Source organism: Euprymna scolopes, chromosome 44 (assembly GCF_053919585.1).
Source record: "Euprymna scolopes isolate OS-2025 chromosome 44, ASM5391958v1, whole genome shotgun sequence".
Taxonomy (NCBI): domain Eukaryota; kingdom Metazoa; phylum Mollusca; class Cephalopoda; order Sepiida; family Sepiolidae; genus Euprymna; species Euprymna scolopes.
Window position 1 is genome coordinate 14,696,096 of NC_136525.1, and position 18,850 is coordinate 14,714,945.

The 18,850-nt window shown below is 33.1% G+C and overlaps 1 protein-coding gene across 4 annotated transcripts in view; it reads right to left on the reverse strand.

Annotated features, from left to right (window-relative positions):
- LOC145268699 (uncharacterized) overlaps nucleotides 1-12,507 on the reverse strand; it is a 444,413-nt gene extending 431,906 nt beyond the window's left edge. For 2 of the 4 annotated variants that reach the window (XM_080124234.1, XM_080124229.1), the window contains exon 1: nucleotides 11,855-12,507. The gene's annotated coding sequence lies outside the window, so the exon portion shown is untranslated. The remainder of the gene's footprint in view (nucleotides 1-11,854) is intronic. The other 2 variants (XM_080124235.1, XM_080124233.1) reach the window with 1 other exon arrangement.
- Between the last annotated feature and the right edge of the window lie 6,343 nt (nucleotides 12,508-18,850).

Genomic DNA, 18,850 nt, shown 5'->3' on the forward strand with positions numbered 1-18,850 from the left:
TTTCTGATTCCGATAGCCCCAAATGTTTTGATTTTTTTCCAATCCTCGATTCCAATTAATCGTCCTTACACTATTATAAAATCAACAGTAGGTTCTCTACAGTTCAATGTAGACTATAATGTAATGTGGACTAAGTTAATGTGTAGAAGCATGGGCGTTTCCTCCTGGTGCATCGCGATGGGTCCCCAACTAGAGCATGCGATTAATCAATCTATCTATATAATTATAAAACTCAAATGATCTTGTAACGGGTGTTGTAACCCAACATCCGGTTTACGACTTCCGGTTGCGCATGCGTACATAAACAAATAATCAACACAACAATAAAACGTATTGTTTTACTGTGTACGTTTTCAGCATCCCAATTGTTTTTTTTTTCCACGTTTAAATTGTCCAAATAAACAATAGTTAATACTTTCTCCATTTTTTTTTTTTTTTACATCAGACATTTCCATATTACGTTTTAGTTATTTTAACACAATTTTCTTACAAATAAATCTACTTTAACCCATTGACAACCATAAGAACATTTTACAACGGTGATTTACCAGGTAAAAATTTACCTTTTTTTTTTTCTTTTTAACCTAGTATGTTTAGAGTCAGCTGCCCTTTTTGCATTTTCATTCCGCGGCTTTTACCATTTCTGGGATTGGCTAGAGATCCTCTGGTAATACTCGGAATAGACATACTCTGGGTGCCCATTCATTAGCACACTTTTTTCCAGGGATTTAGCGTTAGTGGTGTGGTTAAAAGGTTATGCCTTTTCTTCGTACATTATTTTGCCGATGCACGCGTTTCATTCGAAACGAAAAACGCAAAAATAAGTCGGAAAACATGAAGGAAACTGCGCTCGTGCGCGAAGAGGTTATGGGCTGTGATATTAGATTTTTACGAAGCTCAGTATTATCGGTTCATTTGTGTACTTCTAATCCAACGGAAAGCGTATAATTTAAATTAAGCATTGTGCTTGTTTATACTAGTGATCGTTTAATCGACGCATTTCAGGTGAAAACATGTATTTACATGTCATGGCGAGATTAGTATAAATTATAAAAATTACAAAAAAAAAAAAAAAAAAAAAAAACATGTAGAAAAATTACAAGTAAAAATAGAATTTAGGGTTTGTATTACTGTACACACACAGATTCGAAAAAGTTGTCAAAAAACAAATATATAACAAATAAATGTTATCAAAGGCAAGATAAGTTACTTTTCTACCAAACTGGATATATTTTTCGTGTTTTTATCCAATGTAACATGTTTATTCAGCTCGAAAAGCATACAGTGTTTACCGCTGTATTGGAAAATTCAAAATGGCGCCCGACATTCTCTTTAACACCGTAAGTTCAGGAAAAGATGTTATAAATAATAAACTAGACAAAATACTGTTAGAAATTCGCTCATTATATGTTACCGTGACATAAGTTGACATATATTCGGTGTTTTTTTTAATAGTATTTTGTCTAGTTTATTATTTATAACACCTCTTCCCAAACTTACCATGTTAAAGAGAGTGTCGGGTGCCATTTTGAATTTTCCAATACATCAGTAAACACTGCATGTTTTTCGAGCTGAATAAACATGTTACATTGAATAAAAACAAAAAAAATGTATCCAGTTTGTTAGAAAAGTAACTTATCTTGCCTTTGATAATATTTATTTGTTATATATTTGTTTTTTGACAACTTTTACGAATCTATGTGTACACTAATACAAACCCAGAATTTATTGTATTATTCAGGGTAAATTTTTACTTTGTTTCCACCTTAACATTTTTCTTATAAAATTACGACTTTAGGTTTCTGGGTATGCTGAAAACGAATATCGCAGTTAAAATTTCCATGAATAACTAGTTGCCCGATTATTAAACAATGTCATTTCTTATGTTATTCCTGGTGACCATTTTAATACGCACATGCTTGTGCGTATTTTCTTGAGGTTGCTCGCGCATACGCGCGTACCAAGATGGCTACCAGCAATGAAATGAGATTACTTAATATCCGGAAAACTACTTATTCGCAAAAATTTGGTGCTTGTATACCACGCTATTTGTTAAGTTTTTTTTTTTTTCAGATTAAATTCAAGCTTCACGATATGTTTATTAAATTGTTAGGTGGGAGCACCCTCCCCATGTTAAGAATAACATTTCAGCACGGTGGCAAAAGTGCACAAGTACTGAAAATCTAAATGTTATATTCGTTTTCAGCATATTCGAAAACCTATTGAAGTCGTATTTAAAAGGAACATGTTAAGGTGGAAACCAAAGTAAAATTTTACCTTATCCAGTTTCATCGTATGTTTTCATGTTAGAAGAGTTGTGCGACCAACTTAATGACAAATAAGGGAAATAACCCTTGGCTTAAATTAACTCAAATTAAGGGGGCCACTATTTTTTAACCAATGCAGGTCTGATTTTTGTTAAAAATACATCTAGTATATCTACTGGTCATTTTCCATGATTTTTAGAATTTATATTAATTTCCACATGACAGGTAGAACATAATGTTTTCACCCGAAATGTGTTGGTTTAAAAAGATCCACAATGTAAAGAAACTCCCAACGTAATCTGAACAACCATTAATTAAAAGTGCCTTTTTTTCAGAGATTCAGAATTAATGGTGGGGTTAAGGTTATATACCTTTTAAGGTTCTCACGATTTTTTTTTTAATATTTACCATATTTCAAATTGCACAATAAAATTTTTTTTTTTAATCATTTTTATTTGATTACTAAATTTAAAAAGTTATTTCTGCAAAAAAAAAAAAAAAAAAAAAGGGTACTCCTTGGGTGTTGAGTTCCATAGCGGCCAGCATATTTATTTACTAGTCGTTCCCTTACAAAAGGCTAGCGTATGCGCGGATAACATTTTTAATTTATCTATTTACTGACGTTGTGGCTTATTAACATTTTTAAAGAATATTAAAAAGAAAAGTAACTAAACCATTTATCGATAATTTCTCACTTTTACAAACAGGCAGATTTGCTGTTTAGTTGTACAAATATCCTCGAACCATGTAATAAATAAAAGGAACTCGTTCGGTCGACACTGGTATCTCGTTTAATGTAAACAGAAGTTTATCTACTGTAAAGTTAAACAATTTTATTTTTATTGTTGAATGTTTTGAATTTTAAATTATAAAATAAAACATTTAACCATTTTAAAACTTCATCTTTTATTATTTATTTTCGAGAATAATATCTACTGTAAAATTAATCCCCAATGTTTTTTTCGGTGGGAGGGGGGGGCAAATTTAACTAAGATTTTTTTATTCAACATAGTCGAAAATCTATAAAATCGTTATTTTAAAGAAAACTGTGGAGATGGACCTAATGTAAACATTTACCAAAAAGTTATCCGCGCATGTAAATTAAAAATGTATAAGTCAGTAAATGTTATCTGCGCATGCGCTAGCCTTTGTAAGGGAGCGGTTATTAAATAAATATGCTGGCCGCCATGGAAGTCAACGCCCAAGGAGTACCCATTTTTTTTTTTTTTTTTTTTTTTTTTTGTTAAGAATAACTTTTTAAATTTAGTAATCAAATAAAAATGATTTGGCGGACCTGTACGAGAGTGCCTTGCCCACCCCTTAAAAATGTATGTTTTTCACCTTTTAAAAAAGTTTTTTTTTTTCCGACGATTATCATAGATTACAGACTTAAGTATTAGCAGAAAAAAGTTTGAAAAATAAAAAAATAAATAAATTTAATGACTTAAGGGGGGTTCAATTTCTTGTTATAACGTTCTAGTTACGTTAGTGAAGACTTGGCCTTTTGGCCAAGATCAAAGTGTAGTATCTGTTCTGCAGATGCTGCACTTCCATTCCTTGTTCTCTTTCGGTGGAGGAGAAATCCTTCACAACTGAGACAATTTTTATTTTTGTACCTTTTCTCCACGTTAAAAAACGACCCTGGTGTCTAACTCTGTCCCGTGGGGAGGCATAGTAAATAGGTACGTTAGTGAAGAAATGGACAGTAAGTCAGTTAGCAATGAAGTAGAATGTTATAACGAGGAAGTGAACCTCCTTAAGAGATTTTTCTGCTAATATGATTATTTAGTCTGTAATATATAATTGGCGAGGGGGGGGGGCTCGCATTTTTAGTGGGGTCAAAAAGGCCCGCTCTGAATTTAACTTGAAAATGCTATGGAAAAAAGGGGGGGTAAATTTAGTAGTCAAGTAAAAAAAAATGAAATTTTTACTTGATTAAATAATTTGGACACTTCCGCATGACAGTGACATAAGGCGAATGTGTGTATTTTAGTTTCAAGAACCACCAACAGATGTCACTTGTCAGCCAAAGAACAAGGGTCGATAACTCTTGCTTTTCTAAAAGTGCGTGCAAACTAAAATTATATTTTGATACATTTTTATACAATCTTTCTGTACAAAAAAAAAAACAAAACAAAAAAATTAAACCTCTATAAATGTTTCATGTTTTTAAAATTCTATTTCGCTACATTGACAAAAATTATATTTTGATATAAGTTTATACAATCTTACTGTGAAAAAAAAAAATTTATGTAAAAGAAAATTCTTACACCTCTTACATGTTTCATGTTTTTAAAATTCTATTTTGACAAACTAAAATGTCGACAAATTGAATGTAAATGCCGAGGGGTCGGTAAACTAAAAACGAAAATAATGAAATTGCGAGATGAACAATCGTGTTTACATAATTGGCGCTTTAAAATAACGTTCCCATGTAGTAGACATTCCAAACGTGAAAACATACCCGTATTTAATAAATCTAGCAAAAATCAACTAATCGTCAGATTTTCGTGAAATTTTCGATACTTATCTATTTTAGAATGAAATTACATATAAAATGCAGTTTTCGTAAAATATACGAGAGGAAATGTTTTTAGTGCGTGCCTCCCCCCCATTTATTTTTTCGAAATTCGAACAAAATATTTAAATCTATCGAAATTTCTTTTTATTATGAAACATAAGAGTTCAAATAGGTAAAAAATATTTTTTTTTTTAAATTTAAATACGCATATTGAACAAAAAATTGACCTTGAAGTTGCAATTAAAAAATTGATATAAACTTTTTTTTTAAATAGCGTTTTTTCGAATTAATATATACTATAATCAGTTGAATTGCCAAGAAATAAAAAAAACTTCGTAAACATTAATTAATTTTTAAAAGATTAAAACGATTAAAATCCCATTATTTCAAAATGTTCCGTTACAACATAGATTTTTAACTGTGTTTAATTTTTTTTTAATATTAAGTTTTAAACGACTTGTCAGCTATTTTATCGCCAGATTAAAACCAATTTTAAAATGTTAAGCATTTTGTAGCCCCCCCCCTCATATTTTGTTAGTCTCTTTTTACCGAACAAAATATGGAAGCCCGTAGGTAACCAAAAGAACATTCAGTGAAACCGTATTTCATATTTCATATACAAATGTTTATAATATTAATCATTGAACTGTAAATCTTAAAACCTAATAAAAGTATAACAAAGATTAATTGCAGTTTGAAGATAAACAAAGGTTTTATAAAATCATTAAGTCACTTCTGCTTTTCCATAGTATAGTACACAAATCTGACGTCACGGAAACATGCGGTCCGGTCCAATCTTCACAATCGTTTGGCAATCCCTACAGTTTGAAATATGTTTTTAAAAAATTGTTTATAAATGTGGTTATGGTAGGAAAAAAGTCCACCAATGTCAGCTCCACTACTACGAATTCGGAATAGAGGGCATGTGAGTCAAAAAAAGATTCGTCTACCACAGGAGAACCCCTTTTTGTATTGTTATAAATAAATAGGCTTTGTTTTACTGTACACATATTGGAAAAAGTTGTCACAAAACAAATATATAACAAATAAATGTTATCAAAGGCAAGATACGTTACTTTTCTACCCAACTGGATATGTTTTTAGTGTTTATATTTAATGTAACATGTTTATTCAGCTCGAAAAACAGTGTTTACCGATGTATTGGAAAATTCAAAATGGACGCCGACTCTCTCGGAGACGGTAAGTTTGGGAAAAGGAGTTATAAATAAAAAACCAGTCAAAATACTGTTAAAAACCCGCCGAATATATGTCAGCCTATGTCACGGTAACATATATTGAGCGAGTTTCTAACAGTATTTTGTCTTTTTTATTTATAACTCATTTTCCCAAACTTACCGCCTCAAAGAGAGTCGGCTGCAATTTAAAATTTTCCAATACATCGGTAAACACTGTTTTTCGAGCTGAATAACATTGTTACATTGAATAAAAACGGGTTTGTATTACTGTACCGATTCTAAAAAGTTGTCAAAAAACAAATATATAAAAAATAAATGTTATCAAAGGCAAAGTTACTTTTCTACCTAACTGGATATGTTTTCAGTGTTTTTATTTAATGTAACATGTTTATTCAGCTCGAAAAACATACTGTGTTTACCGATGTATTGGAAAATTCAAAATGGCACCCGACTTTGTCTTTAACACGATAAGTTTGGGAAAAGGTGCTATAAATATAAAACTAGACAAAATACTGTTATAAACTTGCTCAATGTATGTTACCGTGACGTGACATAGGTTGACATATATTCGGTGGGTTTTAATAGTATTTTGTCTAGTTTATTATTTATAACACCTTTTCCCAAACTTACCGTGTTAAAGAGAAAGTTGGGTGCCATTTTGAATTTTCCAATACATCGGTAAACACTGTTTTTCGAGCTGAATAAACATGTTACATTGAATAAAAACACGAAAAATATATCCAGTTTGGAAGAAAAGTAACTTATCTTACCTTTGATAACATTTATTTGTTATATATTTGTTTTTTGACAACTTTTTCGAATATGTGTACACTACAGTAATACAAACCCGATTTTTACAGAGTTCAGTATTATGGGCTCATTTGTGTGCTTTTAAACCAACGGAAAGCATACACTAAAAAAAAAAAAAAAAAAAAAAAAGTGCAATATCAGCTTAATTAGACCGACATGAATTTTCGGTGGCGCGTCTGTCGTAGAAAAGAATAGAGAAACGAAAGAAAAAGAAATTCTAAATTCATTCATTCGTCATCCCTACCCTTCCTCCTCCTTTTCTTGTGTTTATTTTTTATGTGGTGAGGGGAGTAGTCGCCCGGCAACTGGTGATAATATTAGATGAGAAGGAGGGGGGGGGGCATTACAGCAGATATATATATATATAGAGAGAGAGAGAGAGAGAAAAAAAAAAGGAGAGAGAATGAAAGAAAATAAAGGCGAATAGAAATGAAAATAGAAACCGACAATGTTGATTTTTTTTTTTTACCAGAGTTCATATTGTAAATTGTTTTTAAAATTAAAATATTTTAAATGTTCCTATTTACTTTCCTCCCTACGAGGTCACACAAAGTTGGTTTTTAATGTGGGGAAAATCCAGCTCCTATCCTCTGGATAGGAACAAAAATAAAAATTGCCTCAGTCTAGTGGCTTTCAAATCTTAAACGGTTTCGGCCATTTCCGGGACACACTCCGTCCCTAGTGAAGTTCTCTAGACACCCATTGATTACAAGTACGCAAAAATATTTCATTCATTTTATGCAGCAACGGACTACTATTCTCATCTCGGTTATTCACATTCGATCTTGCATTTTTTTTTTTTTTTCGGTATCTTTTGTTTTAGGTGAAAGTAAGGAATATTTCATAAAATTGGTCAATGCGCAGTGTGTGCACTGCAGACTGCACTGGTTGTTCAACTTCCAAAGAGTTTATTCCGAAAACCGTTTTTAACAATATAGGAAGGTTGGTTTTAACGATATGGGGAGGTTGTTTTTTTCGGGGGGGGGGGATATACTGAAAGCCGTTCTTAACACGGGTGTTTATTCCGAAAGGCATTTTCTTATTTTCAACTTCCCCCTAATCAACTTCCTGAAGCTGTCTTCGAGCGATCCCACAGTGCACTTACTGCACTTCACTTTCACCATAAAACAATGTTAAGAATGGTTTTGAAACAACGTTATTATTTTAGCACGGTCCGTAAACTGCACAAGTACCCTCTCCCCAAGTTCGAACACTGTTCGACAAACAGATCAACCTGAGGAAGATCGAAGGTTACATCGGCTGAAACGTGGAACCATGGCGTAATGAAGATTCCAAAGTTCGGAAATATGACCCCTTAGAAAATCGGAGGTTATATCGGTCGGAACTTCTACAAATAACCAAGATGAGAATGATAGTCAGAAATGATTCATTAAAAACAATTTCCAATGTGCAATAAACACTATTGTCACATTTCGTTCAGTTTCAATTCCAGTTTTGTTAACTATACAACAGTAATAACCGGTATTGTTTGATCATAACTGAACCAGAACCAAATTATTGATTCAATGGCAGTCATCTTAAAGCTGAAAAGTTCAGGATAACCAGCATTTTAAATGCTGTAATTATTGATAGTGAATAAAATGAAGATCAAATATTTCGTTTATTGGCCGGAAATATAAGGGTGCTTCTACACAATTTGAACCAAACTGTTTCTTCTTTTATCTTAATCTAACTTTAAACTAAGTTTTACGGTTAGTTCGACAGACATCTGCTTGGTTCAAATTCCGAAGAAGCACCCAATCAAGGTATCAAGACTCCTTATTAATTTATTCACAACTAATAATTATGGATTTTTTAAATACTGTTTTTTTTTTTTTTTTTCACCCCAAACAAGGCACATATTGTTGTAACGTGCTACTATTTGGGACTAGATTTGCAGGAATACTATATAGGGAGTTGGGCAGCGAGATATCTTCACATTGCAATGCACCTCATGTCAGTACACTGTACTGAGTACAGTCAGGGAAGCAGGGACCAGGAACGGAATTCCAAAGTCTAATAATTCGAGGAAAGAAGCTATTTGAGTAGAAGGCTTTACGGCATCGGGCATCTATAGTGTAGGAGGGGTGGGATTTTGCTGTTTGTCGAGGGTATTTCCGTCGAGGGGAAACTTGTGCTTCAAGCTCGTCATTAAAGTTCTTGTAAAAACAGGCAGGAGGACATTTCAACTAATTTCTCAAGAGCATTTTCCTTGAAAATTATTTGTTGCTAATTATACGTAAATAAACATTTTTTTAAAACAAGTTTACCAAATATTTGTCAAAACTAAAGTAAATTCTGCCGTGATGAAATATTTTATTTAGAAACACATTCTTAATATTGGAGGGGGGGGGGGCTTTGTTAACAATTTTGTACTTAAATAAAAATTTAAAAAATAAATAAATAAATAAACAGGTACTACCGTAAAAATTTAAGGTATATCTGCAATTTACGAGCACAGACAGCAGCAGTGCAGTTTATGAACCGTGCTGTGTCACAGCAACAGCACGGACCACGGTTGATAAACTGCAAAAGTACCTAAATTAACAGTAAATGATATACAATATGGAGTTAGGCGGAAAAGTGTGTTAAAAGTCGCCACTTCAACTAACATTTAGGTACTTACGGACTGTACTGAAATAACATTTAGAATGCCATTCTTAACATGGGTAGGGGAGCGTTTTGTAATGATTCCGTATTTTCAACTAATAATTTCATAGACAAAAAGATACCATAAAAATTTAACTTAAAAATCCTATCGAATAAAAACTAACACGGCATAATATTTGGGTGTTTTTTTTTATTTATTTTATTGTTAATTGAGACATTTTATCATTAATATAATGAACAAAAATAAAGCTGGAAGCATGCCATTTTTTTAAGACATTGGAATCGGACACGAATAAATAATGAAATTAAACCGAATTCAATTAAATTTCATATTTAATATAAGAAAAACTTAAAAATAGAAAATATCTCAAATGAAATCAACCAGGAAGAAATTCCAGTCTGCGAATTTGAAACTGAAAGCAACAAGCACAATTCTTTACCGGAAAGAGCAAATTCAACGAGACAACAATACAATCAAAGAATAAAGCTTCTTAATAACAAACTAGTGATTTTTATTTGGTCTAAAAACACTAGAGAACCTTAATAATAGACATTTTTACTGCACGCTTGAATTCTATGCAGAAATTACGTTTAAATTGTCAGTTTAAAGGCTTCAAAAATCACTTTAAAATATCAAAAATGAACACCATCTTTCGTCCATTATAATTTTTTTAAATAATAATGGTCGCCACGGCGATTTTTTTCGTGACCGTGCGAAATTTAAGAAGATTTGAAGCTTTTAAACTGCTGAATCGAAAGTAATTTCTGTCTCAAATAAAGATTCTTAATTTAAAACCTTTTCTGTACTTTTATGCAGAACACGGACCGTACTGAAATAACACTTGTTTAGAAACCCGTTTTTAATATATTGAAAGTGGAGGGACTTAAAAAAAAAAAAAAAAAAAAAAAAAATTCTGTAGTTTCATCTAACAATTTAATCAAAATATACCGTAAAAATTGAACTTGAAAAGGTACTTGTGCAGTGTGCACTTATTGAACCGTGCTGAAATAACGTTATTTCGAAAGCCATTCTTAACATGGGGAGAGGAGGGCGTTTTGTAATTATTCTGTACTTTCAGTTAACAAATTATAAAATAAAAATTGTAAAACTTTAATTTAACTTGAAAATATTTAAAAATAGCACGGTTTAATAAGTGCACAAGCACCTTTGAAAATCCTACCCCCCCCCCAAAAAAAAAATAGAAAGGTCTACATTCTGCAAACGTGCCTTTTTTTTTAAATTGTATTTTGGTGACGGTAGAGAATAGTTAACTTAAGCCTCTCAGCCCTCTCACCCATGTTAAAAATAGGTTTCTAAACATTTAGAAAGCCATTCTTAGCATGATGTCAGAGAGGGGGTTAGCAGCGTTAATTTTTCTGTACCCTCACCGTACATTTTAAAAAATATTCCAGTATAGCAAAAAAAAAAAAAAAAAAAAAAAAAAAAAAATATAGAAATAATGTTACCAAAGGCAAGATAAATTACACTTCTGTCTAGCCGGAAGAATGTGTGTGTGTTTTAACTTATTTAATTATTAAGTTAGAACAAGGGGGAAAAAAATGGCTGAAAAAATAAAATAAATAAAAATAAAAAACGGTACAATGTGACCAAGAATCGATTTTTATGAAACATTGTGCGAATACAGAACGAAATAATTGAAACATTCCAACGATTATCTATCGTCAAAGAGAATCGAAGATAAACAGATAAAGATTCTAGCCTTCGATATTTTTTTAAAGTGATTTTAAGGCCTTTAAACTGTCAATTTGAAATTATGAGTTAGAAATATAGTGCTTGGACCAAACTCGAGTATTATGGCACCTTTAAAAATAGTATTTTTTTTTTTTTTTGTTTTCAGGAGCCACTGTTCTAGACAAGAACTTAGCTTCCAACATTTAAATGTGATTTTAACGAGGGACGGAGACTAAATACTAGTAGAAGTAAATTAAGAAAAAAAATCGGTAAATTTTTACGACGTGTCCCAGCATATTATAAACACCTAAACCTCCATGTTAAGAACGGCTTTCGGAATAAACACCTCCCCAACCTCGAAAGCCGTTCTTAGCATGAGGTTGGGAGGTTTATTCCGAAGATCGTTCTTAATATGGGGTGTTTATACTACGCTGGGGCAGGTCGTAAAAAAAAAAAAAAAAAAAAAAAAAATATCCGAAAATCTAATATTACAGTTTATGCTCCTAACCGAAAATAAAACTGTTGCCACTATTCTACACAAGAAGCTAGACATTTTTGACGTTTGTAAAATGCCTATAAACTATCGTGCTGGAATTCATTAATGTGCAAAATGAAAGTGAAATTAACAAATGGATAGTATTATGGTTCATTTGTGTTTCTAAAGAAAAAAAAGCTGTATTTGTCGAAGGTGCTTACTTCTAAAAAAAAGGGGGTTGGTTGGGGTGGAGAAAAAAAATGGGGTTTCAAATTTACTTACCTTACTGTTTTGAAAAGATGTTTTCTTTATAATTAATTCCAGTTCGTGTAGGATGTTTTTGTTTTCCGGATAATTTGTGGATTTTTTTTTTTTTTAAGAATTAAATTAAAAAAAAAAAAAAAAAAGAAACCATACAATACTTTAGTTTAAGAAAAAAAAAATGCCGGGTCTGTATTTAAGAGTATTCCTTATAGAAAAAAAAAAATTAAAAAAAATAGATGCTTAATTAAATAATGAATGAAAAAAAAAAAAAAAAAGGTGGGAAATTCGTTTTTTTGATTAAAATATTTTTGTCCGAATAAAATTAAATGAAATTAATGTACTTATTAGCAATGAATATCCATGATATATTTCCTTGGCTTCGTGTATTTTGGTAAATGGAATAATTTATAAAATAAATAAATAAATAAATAGATAACCCGGTTACTGCTGAAACTTATTATAAAATATATACATGAAGAATCCCTTATTTTGCTATAGATAAATAAATAATATAATATATATACAAAAATTAAACCATTTGACTTTAAATAACCCCCCAACTACATTAAAACACGGTGCGCGCCGCTGCTTGTTGATTTCGCATTGTGAATGAAAAAGAAGGAAAGAAAGAGAGGGAGAGGAAGAGCGTTTTTGGAACGAAGGAAGGGATGGCTTTTTGTTGTTCTTTTAAAAGGGGGGGGTATTTTGTTTATTATATATATATATATATATATATATATATATTAAGGCTTTAACATTGGCTTTGACGATCTAATTAATATAATTAATTCATTCATCCATTCATGAAATTAAAAAAAAGTCCTTTTAAAAATGGTAATTAATAAATATATAGGTTAAGATTTATTGAATAAATTTTATTCACTAGCTGATAAATTTGGTGTGTACATCAACAAATACAAATAGTGCTCACTCGCTATGAAAATAGTGGAGCAGTTTTGAGTCTGGGGGGGGGGGGATTACGGACCGAAACCGCGACTCGTCTTACGAAAGCCAAAAACACCCACAATTAAATGCCTATTTTCTTTTCTTTTGTTGTATGAACAGTGCGGTCAGTGATTACGCAACCCTTGCTCCGCTATAGACTCCCCTCGCCGACACCCGTACAGGGAATATCCAATAAATATGTATTATTATTATTATTATGTATTGTTAATTTGTTGCGATAAAAAAAATCCCGTTATGCTTAGCTTTCAAGTTTAAACAAATATATATATATATATTATTTTTTTCGATATGCGGTTTTAATTTCTTTGTCTATTAGAGACCTTCGCGTGGGGTTTTCTTTTGTTTTAAATGCATATAGATATGTTAAACGTGTTTAGAAGAAATATATATTGGTTGAGGTGTTCTAATAAAAAGCCATGTTTTTTTTTTCTGTTGATACCAACATCGGCCTGAGACGAAAAGGGAGACAACTCTTCGTCGTCTGAAGTAGTTTCCTTAACTACAAGAAAAAAAAAATGGTCTATATTTCTTTATAATTAAATCCTAAAAGCTGACACCGAATACAACTCGATATAAATAAACCAAATAATTATACACGATCACATCCCATTCAACTGCCCGTATATATTTAATATAACGTTAAAACAAAGCGTTTAAGACGTTTAATTTCAAATTATTTTGCAACTATATAAAAAAAAGCGTCCAATTTTCAATTTTCAAACGAGAACGCTGACATAATAATTTCAAATAGTATTTTCGTTATCTTGAAGTTTTCAGCTTTAACATGGCTTTCACTAACCGAATTAGTTTTATACCAATTTGGTTATGTTAATAATTTAATGACCAAACGTAAATAATAAAACCTTATTAATTGGCCAACGAATTAATTGAATGAGCCAGACTGGAAATAATTTGGTTAAACTAATTTTATTCCAACCATCTTAAAGCTGAAAAGTTCAAGATAACCATTATTTTTTTTTTAATTATTATTCAAATATTAGATGGCCTAAAAATACAATCGTACAAAGGTATTTTATTCGTACTACTACAAATATTCTTCATCTCTATGAATGACCAATTAATTCGCGTATGCTTGTATTTCTCGTCTATACGTGACATACTCATTATTTATTTGGTATTAATCGGTTATTTATTGAAAGAAAAATGCAATTGCTTAAAATAAAGCAAAAAATAAATAAATCCTAAAGAAAAATAAATTTAATTACGAAATTAAATCCGCCAGAATTCATCTTCGTTTCTATGTAAACAAGCCAGCCTTGGTACTTATGAAGGATATCTACCGTGCTATTTTTTGGATAAGATTTTTTTTTTTTTTCAAGTTAAATTCAATTTTAATTGTATCTTGTGTTGATTAAATTGTTAGGTGAAAGTACACAATGTGGTTGCTGCAAGGAAGGTGGGCTCCCTCTACCGTGCTAGAAAGTTACGCCTGAAAGTATCCTGTACCTCTACAAGGCCATCGCCCATGTATGGAGTATTGTTGTCACATTTGGACTGATGCATGCATCCGCTACTAGTCTCTCACTTCTGGGCAAGGTCCAAATGAGAGCCGCCAACCTTATAGATCCCGAACTGTCATCTAAGCTTCAGCCTCTGTCCCACCAACGAAATGTTGTATCCCTCTGCCTGTTTTACAAGTATTTTAATGGTGGGTGCTCTAACAAGCTACAAGCCCTAATACCACCTCGACGTAAATACCCCTGACAAACCCGACAAACAGCAAAATCCCACCCCTACACAGTAGAGATCCTCAGATACCAGAAAGCCTTCTACTCTAATAATTTCTTCCCTAGGACTGCTAGACTTTGGAATTCCCTTCCGGGTTCCTGTTTCCCTGATTGTACTGACATGCAGAAGTTCAAGTGTAATATGAACAGATATCTTGCTGCTCAACTCCCTTACATAGTATCCCTGCAATTTATGTCCTAGATAGTAGCCCCCTACATCAAAGTGACACTGTGCATTGTTTGAAGGAGAAAATGCAATAATAATAAATAAAAAAAACCCTTCCCCATGTTAAGAATGGCTTTCTAAATGAGGTAATTTTTTTTCAACACGGCTCTTAAATTGCGCAATATCAATGATATACTGATAGACATGTAAGTACTTCTGCAGCTTACGGACTGCGCTTTTTTTTTTTCTTTTTTTTTTGGATAGGATTTTTAAGTTAAATTCAAATTTCAGGGTGTCTTTTGTTGATTAAATTGCTAGGTTATATAGGGCGCACGGTTGAGTCAGCATTTATAGGAAATGTGGTTCGGTAGGATAACCAATTTATAATTGTGATTTATCAATTGCGTGTGTCGCAACTTTAATGAAATCGAAAGTAGGGGTGCATCCGCGGGACCATTAAAAGTAAATTTAACCGGATCGCTTATTAATAGAAAGGTTTCACGAATCCACATCCTTACATAAAAAAATAAAAATGAAATCCAGAAAATAACGACACTCGACAAGGAACAAGTAATCTCTGTATTCACATGAAATAAACAACATTTATGCCCTTTTCTCTACCCTGCAACCTCTCTCCCACAGAAGAGACGTTGCGAGCCTATCCTTGTTATCGTTATTTCCATGGCAGGTGCTCGTCTGAACTCCAATCTCTGGTCCCCCCTCGCCAATCTTTCACGAAAAACACTCATCAAGCTTAATCCACTGTGAAAAATTTCCCCCACTCTATATCTGTGCCTAAATCAAAACGCGGATTCCATGAACAAAGCTTCTTTCTTAGAACTGCACGCCTGTGGAACTCTGTTCCGTCTGCCTGCTTCCCACCGGACTACAACTTGGATGTCTTCAAGTCCAATGTTAACAAATTCCTAATGAACCGCCCCCTTAATTAAACACTTCATCAAATCTCCACACTAACGTAATGTACTTGCAATAACCCTTATCCCTGAGTGGCTTCCGGGCCTTGATAAGTGGTGATCACTGTGTAAAAAAAAAAAAAAAATTATTTACATGTTAAGAATATTAATTTTAAATTGTTCGAACATAAGTGTTTTCTTGTGTGGAATATTCATAATGAAGGATTTTGTGAGAATAGTATGAGGTTTGAAATGATTGATCTTTTTATGATAAGAGTGCCAGACGTGGACTTAGAGTTAATGTGGTTATTTTCTGAGAACAACAGTCCATAAATCATATAAGAAAATGTGCGTGCGCGTGTGTGTTCGTTCATATCGTAAGAACAGAAGTTCAAAATAATTTTTTTTAAAAGAAAGATTTAAATTCTCGTTCGATGTGGTAACTTTCCATGATGGGAATTAAAGTTTATGTGCATCAGGACGGGGACGGGGTTAACATCACCCGGTGACGGACTTATCCTGAACATGTGCTGCTCTTGAGAAATCAAAGAGGAAACTAGCTTGTAGTGATGCAAGTTAGGGTACACCACTTGTAGGAAATGTGGTTCGGTAGGGTAACCAATTTATAATCGTGATTTATCAAATTTTAGGAGCTAGATTGCGTGTGCTGCAACTTTATTGAAGTCGAAAGCAGCAGTGTATCCGCGGGACCATTAAAGACAAAATTAACGGGATCACCTATTAATAGAAAGGTTTCACCAATCCACATCCTTACATAAAAAAAAATAAAAATGAAATCCGGAAAATAACGACACTCGACAAAGAACACGAAATCTCTGTATTCACATGAAATAAACAACATTTATTTCCGTGTTAAGAATATTAATTTAAATTGTTCGAACATAAGTGTTTTCTTGTGTGAAATGTTCATAATGAAGGATTTTGTGAGAATAGTATGAGGTTTGAAATTACGTGGACTTAAAGTTAATGTGGTTATTTTCTGAGAAAAGCAGTACATAAGTCCATGACAAGTGGTCGTCCGAGCTCCAATCTCTGATCCCCTCTTGCCAATCTTTCACGAAAAACACCCGTCTAGCTGAAACCACTGTCAGTAAGTTTCCCCACTCTTTCTCTGTGCCTAAATCAAAACGTAGATTCCATTAACAAAGCTTCTTTCTTAGAATTGCACGTCTGTGGAATTCTCTTCCGTTTGCTTGTTTCACACCTGACTATAACTTGGATGTCTTCAAGTCCAACATAAACAAATTCCTGATGAATCGCCCTCTTAAGTAAGACACGTTATCAAATCTCCAATACTAATTATTACTACGATACTATGCCACTGATTACTGTATACGCAATAACCCTTATCCCGGAGTGGCTTCTGGGCCTTGATAAGTGGTGACCTCCTTGTAAAAAAAAAAAAAATCATATATGTGAATGTGTGTGTAAGTTTATATCATAAGAACAGCAGTTCGAAATAAAATTGTTTAAAGAAAGAATTTAAATTCTCGTTGGATGTGGTAACTTTCCATGATGAGAATTAAAGTGCGAAATATCAGGACGGAGGTTTTAACACCTCCTAGAGATGGAGTTATCCTGAACATGTGCTGTTCTTGAGAAATCGAAGAGGAAACTAACTTGACTTTTAGCGTGCAAATCTTTAAATACAGGCCTTCTCAAACGTTCCAGCCTGTTCTCTGTATTTTTACACAAGGGAGCGTAACATAGTTCTTTTTGTTTTATGCATGCGTATAGTTGCATCACGACGTCCTTGTGCCTGTCTTGGGAAAAACCAATAATGTAGCGTATGCTAAGGTCTTTTTTAAAACTAAGAAAGAGCGCAGTTCATGTTTGCTTAAAGTAATCTCTTCATTCTTTTTCTTTCTATTCCAAAAAAAAAAAAATCGGTTAAGGTCTTTTTTTTTTTTTTTTTTTTTTTTACATAAACTTCACCACTTATCAAGGCCGATAGGCCACTCAAGGATAAGGGTTAAAGAGTGTAGAGTAGTCAAAAGGACAATATAGTAATCGATAGTAATGGAAGTTCGGTAAATTTGTTAACTTAAGTGGAACGGCTCATCAGAAACTTGTTCACGTTGGACTTGAAGACAACCATATTATAGAAAGCTGGAAAGCAGGAAAACGGAAGACAATTCCACAGGCGTGCAGTTCTAAGAAAGAAGCTTTGATCATGGAATCTACGTTTAGGTTTAGGTACAGATAAAGAGTGGGGAAAATTATTGATAATGTTTTCAGCTAGTCTAGTGTTTCTTGTGAAAGCAACAGATTTGCCAACAGGGCTGTGCTAATTTGGCGCAGTGAGGTAAGAATCGTCTGTAAAAGTTAATTAAGCCAAAAAATTCCCGTAGTTTATGAAGTGGAAACACGTTCTTCATATGCTTGGCCATTGAAACAGTGATCACTATGAAACTGCCGGGGATTTGTTCCAACAGGGCATAACGAGAAGTCGATCTAAAAAGGAAGAATACAAATACTGCTAGTATTTCACTCGGTGTACGTAGCAAAACGAAGTCGACGCTACACTTCATGTGTCTGCCGGATTTGGTAGAAGTTGTAGTACTAGGAAGCACAGTATCGTTAGGTGTGGCGGTAGTTAAGGAATATCCCAAGATTTGCGTCTGTACCGCTATGGCACGACAGTCTGCATTGTCGAAAAATGCTTTCTCCAATTGATCAACGCTGATCAAGTCAGGTCTGCCATTGTATTATTATTCATCGGCCTACTGTTCTCATCTTGATGCAATCATCTGTCATGGTAAGGCCAGAGGTTTTCTATACACGATCTCGGCAGTTGTGAGTTCAATGGTAGATTTGATACTGAGGAGTACTAAAGGGAGGAATGTGCCTTTAAAGTTGATAATAGAAGCATTTGACCGAGCCGTTTGAGGACAGATGATAAGGTGTGATCTGTATATGCTTGTGTGCAAATAAACACGAAAGTTAAACGAAAAGATAAGAATCGCACTGTTTACCTGTCAGTGGTAATAATTTCGGGCATCCTAAATCTTGATATCTACTGAGAAACGAGTGTTTTGGCGACAGTCTCGGCAGAGATGTCAGTGATGGGTAAGACCATCTGAAGAATCTGTTGACGCAAGTGGGCAGATACATAAAGTTCTTCAAAGGAAGTAATGACCCACTTTTGTTAAGGAATAGAGAGAGGAACAGAAAGAGAGAGAGAGAGAGAGAGAGAGAG